Source organism: Thalia democratica, chromosome 5 (genome assembly GCF_965202585.1).
Source record: "Thalia democratica chromosome 5, ktThaDemo2.hap1.1, whole genome shotgun sequence".
Taxonomy (NCBI): Eukaryota; Metazoa; Chordata; class Thaliacea; order Salpida; family Salpidae; genus Thalia; species Thalia democratica.
The window spans coordinates 69,180,251-69,198,586 of record NC_139169.1 but is presented as its reverse complement, the minus strand read 5'-3'; the positions used below and the strand labels follow the sequence as shown (position 1 = coordinate 69,198,586).

Here is an 18,336-nt window from a genome sequence, read left to right as displayed (position 1 = left end):
ATATAATAATGAAAACATATTTGAAACAATTTCTAATAGTAATAACAATAATAATCAACTTACTAAAGTTCTTGTTTTGTCTTTTCTACTTGTCTCACTTTGTGCATCTATGTTTTCCTTAGTATCTAAAGAATAGCGAAATTCAACAAAATATTTAAAAAGTCTTTAAAGATCATTGGTTCTCCAAGTTTTCAGTGTTTTCAAAAGTGAGCAATATGGCCCCCTTAGGGGTCAAAGGGGGAGCCATGAGGGTATAACTTGAAACTTACACAAGATATTCTGGAGTTAAAGGTTAAGAGCAAAACAAAAGGTTTTAGGTGTATTTATAGGTAAGTTTTTGAGAAATTTAGTCGGAAGGGGCAACAGCTTTTAAAATTCAAACAGGGGCCATATGAAAAAAAGTTTTGGAAACCCTGGTATAGAAATTAGTAAACATATCAAAAATACCATATAATTTTGTAATTATTAATAAAAATTGCAAGTTTGTAAAGAATTAAGAAACAACTTGAGACCCTGATCAGCGAAAATATTTTAATTAAACGTCATAATTCAATTTTAAACAAGCAGTTAACTAAACCGGGTAATACCGGCTCACCAAAATTTTTGACTAGTAATATGTATTTTTCTTTTAACAATGTGTGAATATTTATGAAACCTGTAACTTTACTGTAGTTTATAATTTAAATACATAACTCATTATATATAGCTTATTATTTAATTTATTTTGTATATTTAATTTTTTTGATACTAATTTTTAGTAATTTTGTTCAGTTATTCATTTGAAAAACTGATGAAAAGTCTAAACATCGTCGTTCAAACTAAATAATACTGTACAAGACAGGATGTATTCACAAAAAAAGCTAATGTTTAGCTTTAACTTATCCTTAACATACTTTTATCAATATAAAGAAAAGTAATAAAGTTTGTAATATCTGCAATACATTCTAAATTCTAGCATTATATCGAGTACTAACAACTTTAAAACAATATAAGTTTAATATTACTTCAACAAATAGAGAGATCTCAACTGCTGGAGGAGAAGTAATATATTTATTCCTTCAAAAATTTATTTTACAAACTAAGTTTTGGTCAAAGACCTCGTCAGTGCTTAAATAAATCAAAAAAATATATGTGACAGTCATGGAAAATAGCATTTAACAATTAAATTAAATAAAACCAAATTATTACTGAAAATTTTTACTTAAGAAACTAAACAAATCAAATTTTAATATTAAGACTGAGTTTTAGTACAAGTTTAAATTTTTAGCTAAGTTTTAAAATCAATATAACAACAATAATAATAATAATCAAAGCTGTATGTAGCTTTCTTTTTTCTTCTAGATAATTTACAGAGTAAACATTGCTTAAGCAAAAGTGTAATTAATGAAGTGAGCTTAAAATTTAATTGAATTTGGTGTAGCTTATTTTAATTGTGACGTAATTATTGAAAATTTGAACAATCTTGTGCTTTTAATCGGTATTAAAATTTAAAATCCCGCTCAAATGCTTTATATGAAAGCTTATGGTTGAAATAATTTTTTTACCTAAAAACAAAACAAGTTAAATTATGGTACTAAGTTTGAATTTTTGGCAAAGTTTAAATTCTAGTTAAATTTAAAAATCAAAGAACAACACAAACAATAAAAGTAAAAAAAAATCGTTTGTAGCTTTCTACTTTCTTCTAGTTGATTTTCAAAGTAAACATTGCTTAACTAAGAATGAGGTTAATAGTAATAAGTGGGCTTAAGTTAAGATGCATTTTAATCAAGCTAAATTTTATTGTGACTTGAATATTGTAAATTTAAGTAATTTTCTGCTTGTAATAGCTACGAAAATTTGAAAATTTTGCTTGGATGATTAAAAAAAAAAAATTTAACTTTAAGAAAATTATAGTTACAAAAATTAAAAAGCATGCACAAAACCTGTATTTTGAGTAATTTAAGTTTTGAAGTTTTAATATTACTTTAACAAAGATAAAACTTGTTTAAAATATTTAAAGAAAGCTACTTAAATTGTAAATATAGATTAAAGAGCACAAAGTTATTTCCAGATATACTGCTAAATGCTAAGCTTTACTGCTGGTTATACGTAGTGTTTACTGCTTTACACATGGGTTGTTTTTAGAAATAAGTTTAGAAACTAAATTTGTTGGAGTGTATAACAAGCGTCGATGGTGTAACGGTTAGCATTGGTGCCTTCTAAGCACTAGTTCCGGGTTCGACTCCCGGTCGACGCATTTTTATTTAAGTTTTTCAAACATTATCTAAATTAAAACTCTATTTTATTCAAAAACTCAAGTTAAGCCTTAGTTTCATTTTAGATTAATTAAAAATTGGAAGCAGCAAGTATTGCTTATTTTTTCAAAGCTTATAGTTATCTTAAGTAAAGCTAATTTACTTTATTCTACAAGGTAAAAAAAGTAAAAAAAAAACTTCTTAACATACTCTAAACTTTTCTTTACTTATAAAGAAATTTAAATTTTATTGTTTTAACTAAAACAATTTCCGCTTCAACCTTTACTTTTTACAAAGATTAACGTTTTCAAGGTTGAGTTAGTATGTTACACCATATGTAGTTTAGCCAGCTTTTGAGCTTTAACATTAAATCAAAATATATGCAATGTAAATACAAAAGCTTGGTTTCCGGGCCAAATTAACGCCTTTGCGGGTATCGTTTTACTTTTGACGGTCTCATAATTACCACTCTGCGGACCGGATCCAACCCGCGGGCCGTAAGTTGCCCACCCTATGGCTAACTGTGATGACTAACTATTGTTATGTTCGAACAAAATTTAATAAATTGCAGACTTCAACTATAGGCTGTTCAACAGTACTGTGCATAAAATCACCACAAATTAATATATTGGTTATAGTTCATAAAAAACACAATTCTGGTTTTATAAAATAAGCAGTTAAGTCTATAACTATGACTTTACTGTTAACTATATGGTTAATAATAAAAGTTGACCAAGTCAGCTAAAACTTTTTTTTACAATTTAACAAAAACTGCAGTTAACAAAATAATTCAATGTAAATTTTCAATAAAATAATATCAGTTAGACGCTTTATCTTGTATGTTTACAAAAATAGAGCTCCATGTACTAGCTCTAGCAGTAGTCTTTACATTTTGTAGAATTAGAAAAGAAAAAGAGATTTGTAAAATTGTTCAATTTACTTTTCAGCGTGACGTATTTTATAACTTTTTTGTGTAATTTTTTAATAACAAAACAATGAAAAAACATTAAATCATGGGCAAATTTAATTGCAGCAATTCTACCCACAAAATAGTGCCCATAAAATAGTACCCATAAAAAGTTCTACCCCTAGTTATTAAATGCTGATTTGATTACGCGTAAAAACTATTTGTGACGTAATGCACAAAAAAAATATTCGATTGATTTAATTGATTTCCAACATTTAATAATCTCAGCTGACTCAGTTTAGTTTTGTTTTTCTCACATGTTTTACTAAACTTTATACAACCACAAGAAAAATACTAGCTTTATGTATTAATGTAGGCATTAAAGTTTTGCAATTTTGTAAAGCTTAAATCTTTATTTAGAAAACTATTTTTTCTGAAAGCTTTTTTTAAGATTTAAAAACAGCTTTTACATCTTATTTAAAAATATTGTTTAAAAAAAATCAACACATTCCTATGTTTTTTTTAAAAATCTTCAACTTTATTTTAGTATACTGGTTTCAACTTCAATCGACATTTACTTTTTTTGTGTAAGTATTTCAAAATTTTTGTTTATATTTTTATATAACTAGAAAGTACATCAAATAATATTAACTTTTGGTATAAGTCTTGGGTTTTGAAAATAAAAAATACATAAATGTTTTTCTTTGGAATAAAACTATATTTTCCTGCATAATGGGCAAAAAATGAAAACCTTTTTTTTTAAACTTACAATGCGATGGTGGACTTTTTAAGAAAATATAAGCATTGAACAAGTAATATTTGCAGCTATACTAAGCACATAAGTGAAAAATAATTTATAACCTTCACAAACCGATTTAAAATAGATGCATTGTTGGTTTAGTTGTAGAATTCTCGCCTGCCACGCGGGAGGCCCGGGTTCGATCCCCGGACAATGCATTTTTGTCTGAAAATTGGTTTAATGCTTAAGATTCATTAATCAGAAATAAAAACTGTTGTAACTTTTTTTTATTGACCAAGATATTTTTCTTACTTTTATAATGCTTCTACACAAATAATAGAAAAAATATATAAAACTCACCATTTTAAGATTTATAGCTTAAAAACATTTGATTACATTTAATGGCAAAATAAAATTATTGACTTCTCATACGTGAATATATGTAAATAGTTAAAGTTTGATAAAACTTGTTTTTTCAGTAATCAATAAAAAAGAAAAAAATAGATGGTAGTTAGGTTATCTTAGTTGTATAATATGTGTGTTTTGGCAGTTTAATCATTATTTATTTTTTCAATGAAAAATGTTTCCGCCCGGGCTCGAACCGGGGACCTTTCGCGTGTTAGGCGAACGTGATAACCGCTACACTACGGAAACTTGTGCCGATACGCAGCTAATTGCGTTTATATACTGATATTAAACCGACAAGAGCTTGTATATAGTATTTTACAGCACACTTAAACCAGAATATAACTTTATCTTAGCATCAAATTAACGTAGCTTTTATTTGATACTTTGCATTCTGTTTTTACAAATGCATTTTGTATATATACTACAAAAAACACGTGTAGGTTTATACTACGAAATTCTATCTTGAAACCCACAACCTTTTAATAACAAAGTTTTTTAAAATTCAAACTTAAATCTTTATCAAACTTTTATAACTTTCTTCATTTTTCTAAGTACCTTTTAAAAAGTAAGTATTTATATGTAACTTACCTGTAAAATCTAATTATATCTATAAATCTAGTTCTCTAATTTTTATAAACTGTATTTTGTTTTTAATTGTAATTGGAATTCGTGAAAACGTATAACGACTTATACTTCACAGTATAAGTGAAATAAATAAATTTTAAAAATACATACTTAGTTGTAACCCTTAAAATTTTATTTTTTGCTCTGTATATTCTTTATACACAAGACGAAAATAATTTAAAATACTAACAGAAAGCAATTTTTTCGGCGTAAATTGTTATCAAGATTGCTGTACAAACTAATAGTCAAGTTTGACGTAGCAATTAAAATTTGACTGTTGGTAATAAAATTTATGATAAAGTATAAGTTTTAAATATCAAAATATTAAAATTTTAGAATAACTTTTTTTCTAGTAAAGTGAAATTAAAGCAACCGAAAAGAGTTCATTAAAAATTTTCCGAGCCAATAAGAATTACAACTGAACTTAAAAGCTAACAGCGATGTAATCTCAGTCAACAGCCAATTACCATCGTGACGTAACGATTTAGCCGAATTTATTTGCATTGCGCTGCATAGTTGAGAAATGTTTGAAGTGAATATTTCACGCGCGCATCAAATCTTAACATTTATAATTGCTAATACGAGCCCACAATAGACCGGCCGCGTGGCCCAATGGATAAGGCGTCCGGCTACGAACCGGAAGATTGTGGGTTCGAGTCCCATCGTGGTCAATTTTTAAAGGTGGTTATTGCACTGAAATATTAGTATTATGTAAATCGTTTGAATTTTGATTGGATAAATTATTTCAATACTTATGTACCATATACTTAAGACTTCTATTAAAATTGTTAAGGTAGTTTGTTTTCAATTAGAATTTGCGAAAAATGATGTTAGTTTAATTTTTCAGCAAACATTTTTGATTAACTTATTATTTACAATATCAAGATAGTCCTCTATATAAGAACGATATAAACAACTGTTTTAAAGCAGTTTTTTCAGGTGATATATTTATTAAAGTATAAACAAATCATTAGTATGCTCATTTGTTATTAATAGTTAATAAATTATGTGTAATTTCAAATTACATTACAAAAAGACCACGCCGGGACTCGAACCCGGAATCTTCTGATTAGGAGTCAGACGCCTTATCCATTGACCACGCAGTCTGTTATCCGTAACCAAATTATATGATTTATAAAGGTAATATTTTTTTGTTGCCTGTCTGCCTGATGTAGAATTTATAACAACAGCCTAAGGCAAGACCTGAACAAACGATGTTTTTTATAGACTAAACCAAAGAAATTAAGCTAAAAAATAAAGAAGCTAAACTACTTAATTTGGCTACTTTTCTTATCACTGTTAAAGATAAGATAACACACTTATGTCTTCAAGATTAGCTCATAGATTTAGAAATAAACTGAGGCCAGCATATATAAAATTACAAATTTATTGTTAATTTTTAATAACTTTTTCAACAAACTAAAATGTCGTTGTTATGATTTAGGTGCCTTGTAATGGATAACAATTTTCAATTTATTTATTTTGATATACATGTTTTTCAACAACAGTAGAGAAATCTTTAAACAAAGTTATAAAAACCTCCCCGTCGGGGAATCGAACCCCGGTCGCCCGCGTGACAGGCGGGAATACTCACCACTATACTAACGAGGACTTGTCAAGATACGACCTTATGCGTTTATAAACCTACAATGCTTACAAACATCACTTTGGTTTAAGCATACTTGTTGACAATCAAAAACTTTTGAGCTTTATACCTTGAAATTTGTACTGACAGTATTAAAACAGTTAACAACTTTTTAATCAAACCTAGATATTTATTCTGTTTTTAAAGTTACTTATGGTGATTAATTTGTTTGTACTAATACAAATTAAACTTTGTCCAAAACTTTGTTTCAAAAAGAGGTAAGGAAATTGGACCAGAAAAATATGTAATCAACTGAAAATTCCGAATACAAGTTTGTTAAGTTTTATTAAAAACTAAGTCCAAAAAGTTTTATTAAGATTAGTTATTAAAATAAAATTAGTATAACTTTTTAAAAGTCATAAGCCATGTTTTTATAAACAAACAACACTTTTCATTTACTTTTTTATTTAGTTTGAGAAATGCCGTCTTTTTGTATTTATATAATATTTAAAAAATATATAAAACTTTTATTTACGTAAACACTATAAAAAAATTGTATAGTGTTTATAAAGCAGTTTTTTTATTTTATTGATATTTCCGAAGGTCGGAATTTTTCTCACTGAAACCTGGAAAAAAATAGAAAATTTAGTTCTCACTTGTACTATTGCTTAAATAATTTTATACAATAAACTTTTATATAATATGTATTTTTTTTTAACTAGTGAATTTAAGTACCTATTTTATTTTTTATTACTCTTATTTCATTAATATTTAACATTCTGCATAAAATGTGCTGTAACCAGGATTCGAACCTGGGTTGTCACGGCCACAACGTGAAGTACTAACCACTATACGATTACAGCCAAATGTTCCTACACCAGGAATCGAACCCGGGCCGCCTGGGTGAAAGCCAGGAATCCTAACCACTAGACCATGTAGGACTTGTACGTATGACGCTTATTGCAATTTTGTTCTACAAATAAATGCATAGTGACGTAATAATAACTACACACATTGCAATTAAGAAATGCGTCGATTAGAACTTTATGTACAGTAACCTCTCGCTTATTTAAGCACATTGTGTCCACAGAAAAAATGCGTAAATATATGAGAGATCGTAAAGATACGAGAGGTACCAAATATACTTACTATAATGGCTGTTCTTTAATATTGTTTCTATTTAAAGAAGACTGGGGACTTTCCCACTTTTAACAATTTGCTTATTTATTTCTAAATATGAAAACAAAAGATAAAACTATACATAAATAAAAAATTAAAATATTTATATTAATAGAAAATAATAATACTTTAAAAGAAATTTACTAATTTTGAGAAAAAGTAGATTTTTAAGAAATAGAAAATTAGTGATATGTTTACTAAAAAAATCATTGAGATTTGTGATTAGTGCAAGATATATATTTATTAAGTATCACTGCTACTTTTTCCTAGGAAGTTTCATTAGATTTCTTTTTTAGATGTCTATTAATATATAGGGCAAGAGTGCTGTATTATTTATTTGTGTTTTAAACTCTCATTATTTCATTATACTTTCATTATTTAACACAGTCATATTTCTTTCAGAATTTTAATTTAATCTCTTTTGTTAACAAAATTCTGATATACTAAGGTATAACTAAATGTTTATCAATTAGTGAAGGAACATAAGTCTAAAGATATAGAGAGGTGAGGTAGCATTCAAAACATTTTTTAAATTAAAAATATACAAAAAACCTAATTTTTGCAATACTGAAAAAAAAAAAAGAATTATTTTTTAAAAACTCTAAAATGCGTAACTAAACAAGAGTGCGTAAGGTCACGAGTGCGTAAAGATGCGAGAGGTTACTGTATGTGAAACATTCTAATAGTTATATATTGATGAATGTATTGTGAGTTGGTTTTAAATTTCTCTGTTCGTTAAAAAAAAACTCTGCTAAATACTTCTTTCACAACCTTTTCGTTTTTTGTTGGTTTTTAAACAATATTTCATCATCGAAAGTTCTACTTTTGAATAATTTTAAAATAACAACTTTTTGATCCGTAACTAAACTAAAATTAAAAGTTTAGATGATTGGCTTCGTTTGGAACGTTAATATAGTAATGATTGAACTATCGAATTGAAAAACTAAATGAATAAGATCAATTTATTATAGCTCGTAAGAATTATCAAAAATATTTTTGACTGATTCAAAAATATTTTTGACTGATTGGTTAGTAAACTTTCGATTTTGACAATAATGCTTTAAATGCTCTAAAAAACTTTTTGCTAGGAAGTTTCATTAGATTTCTTTTTTAAATGTTTATTAATATATAGGGCAAGAGTGCTATATTATTTATTTGTGTTTCAAACTCTTATTATTTCATTTTACTTTCATTATTTAACACAGTCATAAAAACGTAGGAGTAGATAAGATTTTAGTGATTTCTCTTTATTCGTAATTTAGTTTTCTCCTCCCTTAAAGACCTATTAAACTCTCGACTATAAATAGCTAAATCTTAAAAATATACTTTAAAATCAAAAATTCTGTAAAAGTCAACTTGTAGCTTACTTGATACTCACAAAATAAGATCAAGTTGTAAATAAAGTGACCTACACTTCCTATGGCATTAACTTTTTTTAAGTATTTTCATACCCCTTATGGTCTTACCTACAAAAATTCAACATACTTCATTAAAGAAAAATTGGTATACAATACTTATGTATGTTGTTATATAAAAAGAAACAGCAAACCAAACCGCAAAAAAATATTCCTTAAACTTAATAGAACTAAAAATATCAAATTATTTTAATTTCGTAATACCTAAAAACGATAACAAATATAAACTCACTTATTACTTCAAGTATATTTCAACTCCAAGGATTTATATTTAATTTTAATTTTTTATAGTTTTATAGTCAAGTAGACAGAGTGGCTATTTGGTCTCCTCTTATGCCTACGTTCGCTATTATCTTTATTTAATATTTAGAATCTAAATTTGTTGAAGAGTTATCGTCCCGAGTTCTTTACATAAGGTACATGGACGATTGTCTAGTTTTCTCACAACAGAAAAAAGTAATGAGGCTTTGTTTTGTAAACTAAACGTGTTACATGAAAAAATTTCATTCACTAAGGAAATAGAAGTCAGTAGCCAAACTTTTTTTTTCTAGTTATATTATTTACAAAGAGTAAAGCGAAACTGCGTACCGTTGTGTATAGAAAACCTTTTTTAAAGGACAATATTTGCATTTTCAACCTTTCTGCACCAAAAAAAATAAAAATATACCTGATATGAACTTTATACTACAGTTAGTAAAATAATTTTTAGTTATGTTATTGATATGCTTGCAAATATTTCAAGTTTTCAGTAGTTAAAGAAGAATAAGTTGTTTTTTATATCATTTTAGAATAGTTATACAAAATCATTTGGTGATTAATTTTTGTACAATTTAAAAAAAATATTTTTATAGTTTGTGTGATTGACGCCTAAAAACACACGTGGTTCACATAAGATAGTACTTTTTTTTAAATCAGCATTGAGATACAAACTTTAAAATAACACTATTTTTATCATAGTTGAAACGTTTTAAATTTTTATAATATTTTTTTCTTTAAAATTTTTTTTTGCAAGTGTGATTTTATAAAAAAAGTAGTGAACTTGCTAATTTATTTACTAACTTTATTCGTGTTATCAGGGATATTAAACTTAAAAAATAAAATAAAAACATTATCGTAAATCAACTATACTAAACTATAGCTAAAGTTTTAATAATTCAACATACACATCGTTTAACAACTACTTAAGTTCTTATTGTTACGTCATAATGCTTATTGTAAACGTAGTAAATACCATTATGTTGTAGTCACACATGGTCTAGTCTTAGTGGTTAGGACTTCTAGCTTTCATCCAAGCGAACCGGGTTCGATTGCCATTTTAGGAATTTTAAAGTTAGTTCAAACAATTCTTTATCATATTTTTTTTCTCATTATGTTTTTTTTACTATATACAAGTGTCAATATTATATACGAATTTTTAAAACATATACTGTTAAAAACAAAATAAATGTTATAAAACTAGTATAAATAGAAGGATTATTCATGACATTTGCTTAGTTCCCGTAAAATTAAAGTTAAATAAATAAATATATCTATCTATATATATATATATATATATATATATATATATATACATAAAAAGGTTTATTCAAAGATGTAAAACTCGAAGAACTCAAGTTTCGTGATTACTCACTCATCAGCTTCAAAACAAGTTTAAAATAAAGCACAAAACAAAATCACTAATGAAGGTAAAAAAATTTTTTGCATAAATAGATTATGACGTAATTTTGAAACTATCAAAAATCGTGCAAAACGGCTTGTGCAAAAACTAATCTACCAACAGACAATAAACTAGCGAAAATTCATATAACCTCAGTGAGTAAATACATATTAGGACAGATAATTGGAAGAGATAAAGATAAAATTAAGATGCAAATTGAAATTTAGGTTATTTTAAGATGAAATTAAAACTTGTTAAACTTTAAAAGCGACTTTTTTATATGTCTACAAGACGATACAAACTCGCTTCTTTTGTTCAAACATCTTTTGTCTTTCAGTGCATATACAACGGCTGATGCTTCTTTGAGACACAGCCTACATATCGGGCTATTGCCGTCGGCTATAGGCTGTGCTCTTTTTATAACTTCCCAGGATATTTCGTAGTCAATGCCGCTGCGCTTTAAGCCACAAACATACTTCGAAAGTTCAGTGTCATTTTCATATATGCCGCCTTTAAAAGATTTTTTATGATTGGCATACCTGAATCTAAACTGAGTCGAGCACAAGCCGACATAGAACCTCGTCTCAACGCCAGAGTTAACTGTGGCCTTGTAGACGATGTTCTCTGAACGGCAATTACCCCCTTTCAAATTATATTTACAGCTACCAGCGCAGCCGCATTGACTTTGAATTCCTGAGTTTTGATTTAAAATTTTTTGGTTGTGTGCCTTAATGATATTCTCTAAATTTGCCGTACACGAATAACTTATTCGCATATTATGTTTGTTGAAGATTTTAGTTAGCGGATTTTGTTTGTTGAAGTGTTTCTTGACTAGATTTATAAATTTTCTTCCAATATTAGTTTTTACAGAATTGCTAAAAGGAGGGTTATACCAGATTACATTTCTTTTTCTTTTGTGTTTTTGATTATTAGGTTGTTGCTCAGGTTTTTCGAATTTAAGTTTGTTGTCGTATCCGCATTTTTTCATTATTTTTTCATATTCATCTTTAGTCTTTAAAAAAAATTTTCTTCTTTGCTTGATCGTTTATTTAGGCGTTGATTTATTATGTTAGGAATTTGTTTTATAATGTTTTTAGGGTGGCTTGATTGTTTGTTGACATACATAATTTTAGCGTTTTGTTTCCTGTAAGGCATAAAAGAGATATCATTCAAGTTGAGCTTCACATCTAGGAAGTCAGTTATCACTAGTGGAGATTCCACAGTGACTCTCAACCCCATAGATTTGAAGAAGGCATGGGTTTGTTTTTTTAGCTTCTCAACTTTAAAGCCAGAAGAGTTGGGCAATACAGCTAGACCATCGTCTCTGTATAGCCCAACTCTATTTAAACCAAAGATATCTTTTAACCCGTCTAACAAGAAAAGTCCAACAAGTTCGCATAGTTCTGCGCCCATGTAAGACCCCTGTGCTACGTCAAAAAGTGAGTTGGTGGTATTTACTCCCTTTCTACACCACAGAGCTCCTTGTTCGCAGAGTACCGATTTGCAGGCATTTCTTATCAGACTTAAGTCCTCGGCAGGTACGCTAATGTAATTATTAGCAAAGTTCAGTGATTTAATCACCAACTCTTCACTAATAGAAGGATAATAATCGACCACATCGAACTTGAAAAAGCTGTACTTCTGTTCCTCCAATCCAATAAACCAACTTAAGACTTGGTCTGTGTTGGTCCACTGCATAAGTTTGGATTTCAGACGCACAGCTTTGTTGATGCGGTCGATTTTGACCTTACATATACGTCCTACTTCAGACTTAGTTGGGTTAATCAATCTACATTTAAGTCCTACTTCCTAGATGTGAAGCTCAACTTGAATGATATCTCTTTTATGCCTTACAGGAAACAAAACGCTAAAATTATGTATGTCAACAAACAATCAAGCCACCCTAAAAACATTATAAAACAAATTCCTAACATAATAAATCAACGCCTAAATAAACGATCAAGCAAAGAAGAAAATTTTTTAAAGACTAAAGATGAATATGAAAAAATAATGAAAAAATGCGGATACGACAACAAACTTAAATTCGAAAAACCTGAGCAACAACCTAATAATCAAAAACACAAAAGAAAAAGAAATGTAATCTGGTATAACCCTCCTTTTAGCAATTCTGTAAAAACTAATATTGGAAGAAAATTTATAAATCTAGTCAAGAAACACTTCAACAAACAAAATCCGCTAACTAAAATCTTCAACAAACATAATATGCGAATAAGTTATTCGTGTACGGCAAATTTAGAGAATATCATTAAGGCACACAACCAAAAAATTTTAAATCAAAACTCAGGAATTCAAAGTCAATGCGGCTGCGCTGGTAGCTGTAAATATAATTTGAAAGGGGGTAATTGCCGTTCAGAGAACATCGTCTACAAGGCCACAGTTAACTCTGGCGTTGAGACGAGGTTCTATGTCGGCTTGTGCTCGACTCAGTTTAGATTCAGGTATGCCAATCATAAAAAATCTTTTAAAGGCGGCATATATGAAAATGACACTGAACTTTCGAAGTATGTTTGTGGCTTAAAGCGCAGCGGCATTGACTACGAAATATCCTGGGAAGTTATAAAAAGAGCACAGCCTATAGCCGACGGCAATAGCCCGATATGTAGGCTGTGTCTCAAAGAAGCATCAGCCGTTGTATATGCACTGAAAGACAAAAGATGTTTGAACAAAAGAAGCGAGTTTGTATCGTCTTGTAGACATATAAAAAAGTCGCTTTTAAAGTTTAACAAGTTTTAATTTCATCTTAAAATAACCTAAATTTCAATTTGCATCTTAATTTTATCTTTATCTCTTCCAATTATCTGTCCTAATATGTATTTACTCACTGAGGTTATATGAATTTTCGCTAGTTTATTGTCTGTTGGTAGATTAGTTTTTGCACAAGCCGTTTTGCACGATTTTTGATAGTTTCAAAATTACGTCATAATCTATTTATGCAAAAAATTTTTTTACCTTCATTAGTGATTTTGTTTTGTGCTTTATTTTAAACTTGTTTTGAAGCTGATGAGTGAGTAATCACGAAACTTGAGTTCTTCGAGTTTTACATCTTTGAATAAACCTTTTTATTAACAAAGCCCTCAAAGTGGGCTCAGTGTGAAAAATTTAATTTATTAAGTTAAATAACTTAATTCTATATATATACATATATATGAATGTGTGTACCAAGAGTTCTGCAAAACCTCTGCTTATCTTTAAGTAACTCTGTTTAATATTTGCTTAGTTACCTTTCATTTAAATTTTAATTTTTTAGCTTAATAGTCTAAATCTGGGTTTCTCAAAGTGGGCGACATCGCCCCCTGGGGAGATTTTAGTAAGTCGGGGGCAATAATTAATAAGGGGGCAAAAGGGTGGGCGACAACTAGTAAGGGGGCGAAAAGGGGGCGATTTTAAAATTTTTGGCTTTGATAAAATTTTTACTTTTTATATTGCTATTTTACTCATTTTAGCTTGCTACTAAATATTTGACCCTGAGGTAACACTTAAACAAAAAAAAGTTTATTTTCTTTATGTAAAATATAGAAAAAAATCAAGTACTTATGACTCCTATTTTCAAGTAAATTACATATTTTTATTCATATATTTTCTTATTTAACATTTATATAGATCATAGACGATCGGAATCCCTCTCACCTTTTTATAATCTGACATATATGTTATTTGGGATCATAAATTTGTAAAAATCTATGTTATATATTATTAAATTTTTAGGTAAACTGGCAACCCTGTATACTTTTATTTTTATTGGAAATATCATGAGGTGATACTTATATCACCTCATGATATTTCCAATTGTTTTTTAAAAAGTTACTAAGTTAGGCTAAGAAATAAAACTATACAGGGTTGCCAACTAACCTAGAAACCTGGAAAATCTGAAATTTGACAATTTACGCAAAAAAAAACCTAAAAAATCTGGAGTTTTTAAAAATTTCAACATATTAAGTAGTAAAATTTCGATTTGACACAAAAAAGCTATCATATAGATAAAAATATGGATCTTTTCGAGGCAGATCTTTTTAAAGTAAACGACTAACAGGAATCCTTCTCAGACTTACAAACTGACCTTGAACTTAAAGTATATTTTTCAAAAGAACGATATGAAAGCTTTAGGACTCAACAAAAACTAAGGCAAAAGTATCCAATCATTTGAGAGGGATTTAGATTGTTGTTTATAGTTTTTCCTTCTAGCTATGTTGTTGAGAAAGCTTTTAGATCAGTTGTCAACATCTTGAGCAAAAGATCTAATCTAGATATTTGTAAAGGAGGCTTTATTTTACTGATTAAGAATCATATTAGAAAAACTTGCAAGCAGTCATGAACCTCATCCTTCACATTCTATTAGACTTGAGTAGCAGACATTATTTTATGAAAGTTTTTTTTATTTTATTAAACCTTTTAAAACACTTCTTATTTAACCTGGTTTGTATTGTATTTAAGTAGTCTTTTTACAATAAAATTTTTATTAAGTTATTTATTCTACAACAGGTTTGCATAATGCCTAATAAAAATTAATTACGGTAGACTTCTTCTTGAGTTGGCAATATTTACCCTAAAAAAATGCAAACTTATATTTTCTAAAATTTAACTTAAATAAAGTCTATTACTATTAAGAATTAATAAAACAAAAAATACATAATATTTAATAGGTTATATAGATCAATTTTTTAATAACTAGTTGATTTCATGTTATATGCATAACGTTATTGCATATAACATATTTAAATTTATCATTTTGTAAAGACAGTGGTAATAATTTTTGAGTTTGCACTTTTTGATTTTGTTCAAAGTGCGAACTCAAACGAAAGTCTACTGTATTTATTAAATGGTTTATGTTTTAAACATTTTAATAGTTTTATTTTAACCTGGTTAATTTTGTTGTTTATATTTGTCTTTTTACATTACACTAAAAGTTTTTATAGCATAGTGATTAAAGTATTTGTTTAAAAGAAATTTATTTGACATACTTTTGTTATTATTTGTTTAACCTGTATAAATAAAAAAATCTTGATTACCATTAAATTTTTTATTTCAAATATTTTTTTGGTTTTAAAAGAGTATAGATTTGTGATCTCTAATTGAAATGACTTCAATTTTTTTATTTAAAAGACTCTTAAACTCAATTTTATTTTCTAACTTGATTTATTATTGTTAAAAAATTTATACATTAAGGATTTTGAAACTATTAATACAACTGTTTTTTTTTGTTTTATCTTAATTTTTAATATATTAGCAATTAGAATATGTTGTTTATTTTAATAGTTCAACACTAGCTTTTAGTTTTTCACTATTTTATTCTGGTAAATTATTATAGGCTAATAACTAGAGAAAAAATAAATTTAAACAGTATTAAATAAGCCATCAAAAGACTGCTACAGTTACAAAACAAAATTTTAACCTAATTAAAAAAAATTTTTAATCGATTACTTTCTGTTAACAGAATTAACTGTAAAACTTTAGACTTATTTTTTTGAATTCAATTTAAAAAAAAATAAAATGTAAATTTAAGGTTTAGTTTCCTAAAGGTTATTCCAAGTCAAATACTATTTAATGGCATTCTACTACAAAGCGTATAGTTTAAAAAGTTAAGTTTTTAACTTTACAACTAACTTGCTATAATATATCTTAGCATTGAAATTAATAATTTTACTGCATTAACTGAAGCTGTTTATGAGACCACTTTTCATGTGAGATAATCAAATAGTCGGTCGAACTTCCTCAAACTAGATCAGAAACTATGCTTTAATATTATTTTATTATGTGTAAAATAAATTGTTCATTCTTTTGTAGTTTTTTAATCTCTGGTAAAATTAATTTTAGAACATGCCTATTTATAAAATAGTATAAAGTATTTTGTGCGGCTAAAATAAGTTACTTAGTATTAATTTCTAAATGTCCGAAGTTCGTTATATGAGATATTATTATAATGTCAGGTTTAAGTTAAGATTTCAGATGGGTAACGTACGGTTAAGATCCAGTCAAATTTAGACCCGCTAAGTAACTTAAAAACTACTTGTGCAAAATAAACAAAATTTAGTTTTTTGATACTTAATATTTTGAAATTCACTTTCAATTTGGTTTTCAATTAAAAAAAGTATTTCCTAGATCACAATAATACTAAATCATTCTATTACAATTTTGTTCGAGTTTTTTAATTTTCATATATGTTATTTTTTTTAATATATGCAGCCCGCAAATACACTTTTTTAACGAGTTGAAACTAAAAAAGATTTATTTAGTAAATATTAATTGCTGACTACAAAAGTTGTCCACCACTACCCTAAAAGTTTCATTAGTTTCAAAACAATTCATACCTAAAAAGGATTGATTACAGATTGCACAAAGCTTTTTAATAGTTAAGTATTTTAATACACTTTACTGGGCTTATAAGAAAACAAATATAACTTATTTTCTCAAGCCCTGTAAACTACTTTGAACACAGCCCAAAACTGCGTGCATAAGAAGTACCAGACTAAATTACATTTCGAACAAAACTTTTTCGGCTCAAAAATTTGTACTCAAGAAAAAAAATACATTGTAAAATCGTGAGGGGCGATTATTTTTCAAATTTCTGAAAAGGGGGCGATTTAGAAAATGAGTTTGGGAAACCCTGGTCTAAATCTATTTTGAACATCAAAGTAGGTGTGCTTTAAATAATGTAATCTATATTTCTATAGTAAATTTTAGCTTTATATTGAAATTATTACGTTTTTTGTAAGTGTTAAATTAAGTTCACTAAACATTATAAAATTTTTATTCAACATTCCTAAAAATTACTTGTTATTATAAAAGTTAAAATTTTGTTATAAAATTTTACTAAATGTATAAAAAGTTTTACCATATTAAAGCTGTAGAAATTGTTGAAAAAATTGTAGTTAATTTTTTCAATTTTAAAATAATTTTATAAATGTTTCACTTTTTGTTAAAAAACTAGTAACTTATGTAAAAAAGTCATTACTTTATGTTTTAAGAATTGTAAATAATGTTCCAAAAAATACCCTAAAAGTTTTATATGCTATTCATGTTGTTATAAAAGGTTTTTAAATTTTTTAAAAATCTTCCTAAAGTTAAAAAAGTATACTTAATGTTATAAAGTTGTACTGTTAGTAGATTTTTAGGCTTAGTTTTATTTTGTTTTTATAACACAAAATCAAATATTTAATAAATACTTCATTTAAACAAGTATTTCTTAAAGCATTTTGAACTGCTTTAAATTTTAATTTTTTGACATTTAATTATTCTGTATTGTGGTCTGCAATTGTTATTAACGGTATACAATGCAATTAAATAAACATTGTATAGCATTTTGCTTTAGGCTAAACACAAAACTTGTTTATATTTTAGTTATACGCCTTCTTAACGCACGGGGATATAGCTCAGTGGTAGAGCAATCGACTGCAGATCGATAGGTCCTTGGTTCAAATCCGAGTGTCCCCTCCATTTTTAAAATTTCTTGAAAACATTTAAAAATAAATTATAGTAAAACTGTTTTTTATCAATAAGAGCAGATAAATGTTGACTAGCTTGATTATATATAATACTATAACGAAGACATGTAAATAAATTGAATAAAAAA

At 27.4% G+C, this 18,336-nt stretch overlaps 8 non-coding genes across 8 annotated transcripts; 3 read left to right on the top strand and 5 right to left on the bottom strand.

Annotated features, from left to right (window-relative positions):
- Nucleotides 1-2,164: 2,164 nt before the first annotated feature.
- Trnar-ucu (transfer RNA arginine (anticodon UCU)) lies at nucleotides 2,165-2,236 on the top strand. The gene has a single exon. It is a non-coding gene; the product is annotated as a tRNA-Arg (tRNA).
- Nucleotides 2,237-4,461: 2,225 nt separating this feature from the next.
- Nucleotides 4,462-4,534, bottom strand: Trnav-aac (transfer RNA valine (anticodon AAC)). The gene has a single exon. It is a non-coding gene; the product is annotated as a tRNA-Val (tRNA).
- Nucleotides 4,535-5,510: 976 nt separating this feature from the next.
- Trnar-acg (transfer RNA arginine (anticodon ACG)) lies at nucleotides 5,511-5,583 on the top strand. Its single transcript has one exon. It is a non-coding gene; the product is annotated as a tRNA-Arg (tRNA).
- Nucleotides 5,584-5,946: 363 nt separating this feature from the next.
- Trnar-ccu (transfer RNA arginine (anticodon CCU)) lies at nucleotides 5,947-6,018 on the bottom strand. The gene has a single exon. It is a non-coding gene; the product is annotated as a tRNA-Arg (tRNA).
- Nucleotides 6,019-6,451: 433 nt separating this feature from the next.
- On the bottom strand, nucleotides 6,452-6,523 carry Trnad-guc (transfer RNA aspartic acid (anticodon GUC)). The gene has a single exon. It is a non-coding gene; the product is annotated as a tRNA-Asp (tRNA).
- A 765-nt stretch (nucleotides 6,524-7,288) lies between these two features.
- On the bottom strand, nucleotides 7,289-7,360 carry Trnah-gug (transfer RNA histidin (anticodon GUG)). Its single transcript has one exon. It is a non-coding gene; the product is annotated as a tRNA-His (tRNA).
- A 6-nt stretch (nucleotides 7,361-7,366) lies between these two features.
- Nucleotides 7,367-7,438, bottom strand: Trnae-uuc (transfer RNA glutamic acid (anticodon UUC)). The gene has a single exon. It is a non-coding gene; the product is annotated as a tRNA-Glu (tRNA).
- A 10,687-nt stretch (nucleotides 7,439-18,125) lies between these two features.
- Trnac-gca (transfer RNA cysteine (anticodon GCA)) lies at nucleotides 18,126-18,197 on the top strand. The gene has a single exon. It is a non-coding gene; the product is annotated as a tRNA-Cys (tRNA).
- Nucleotides 18,198-18,336: the final 139 nt, after the last annotated feature.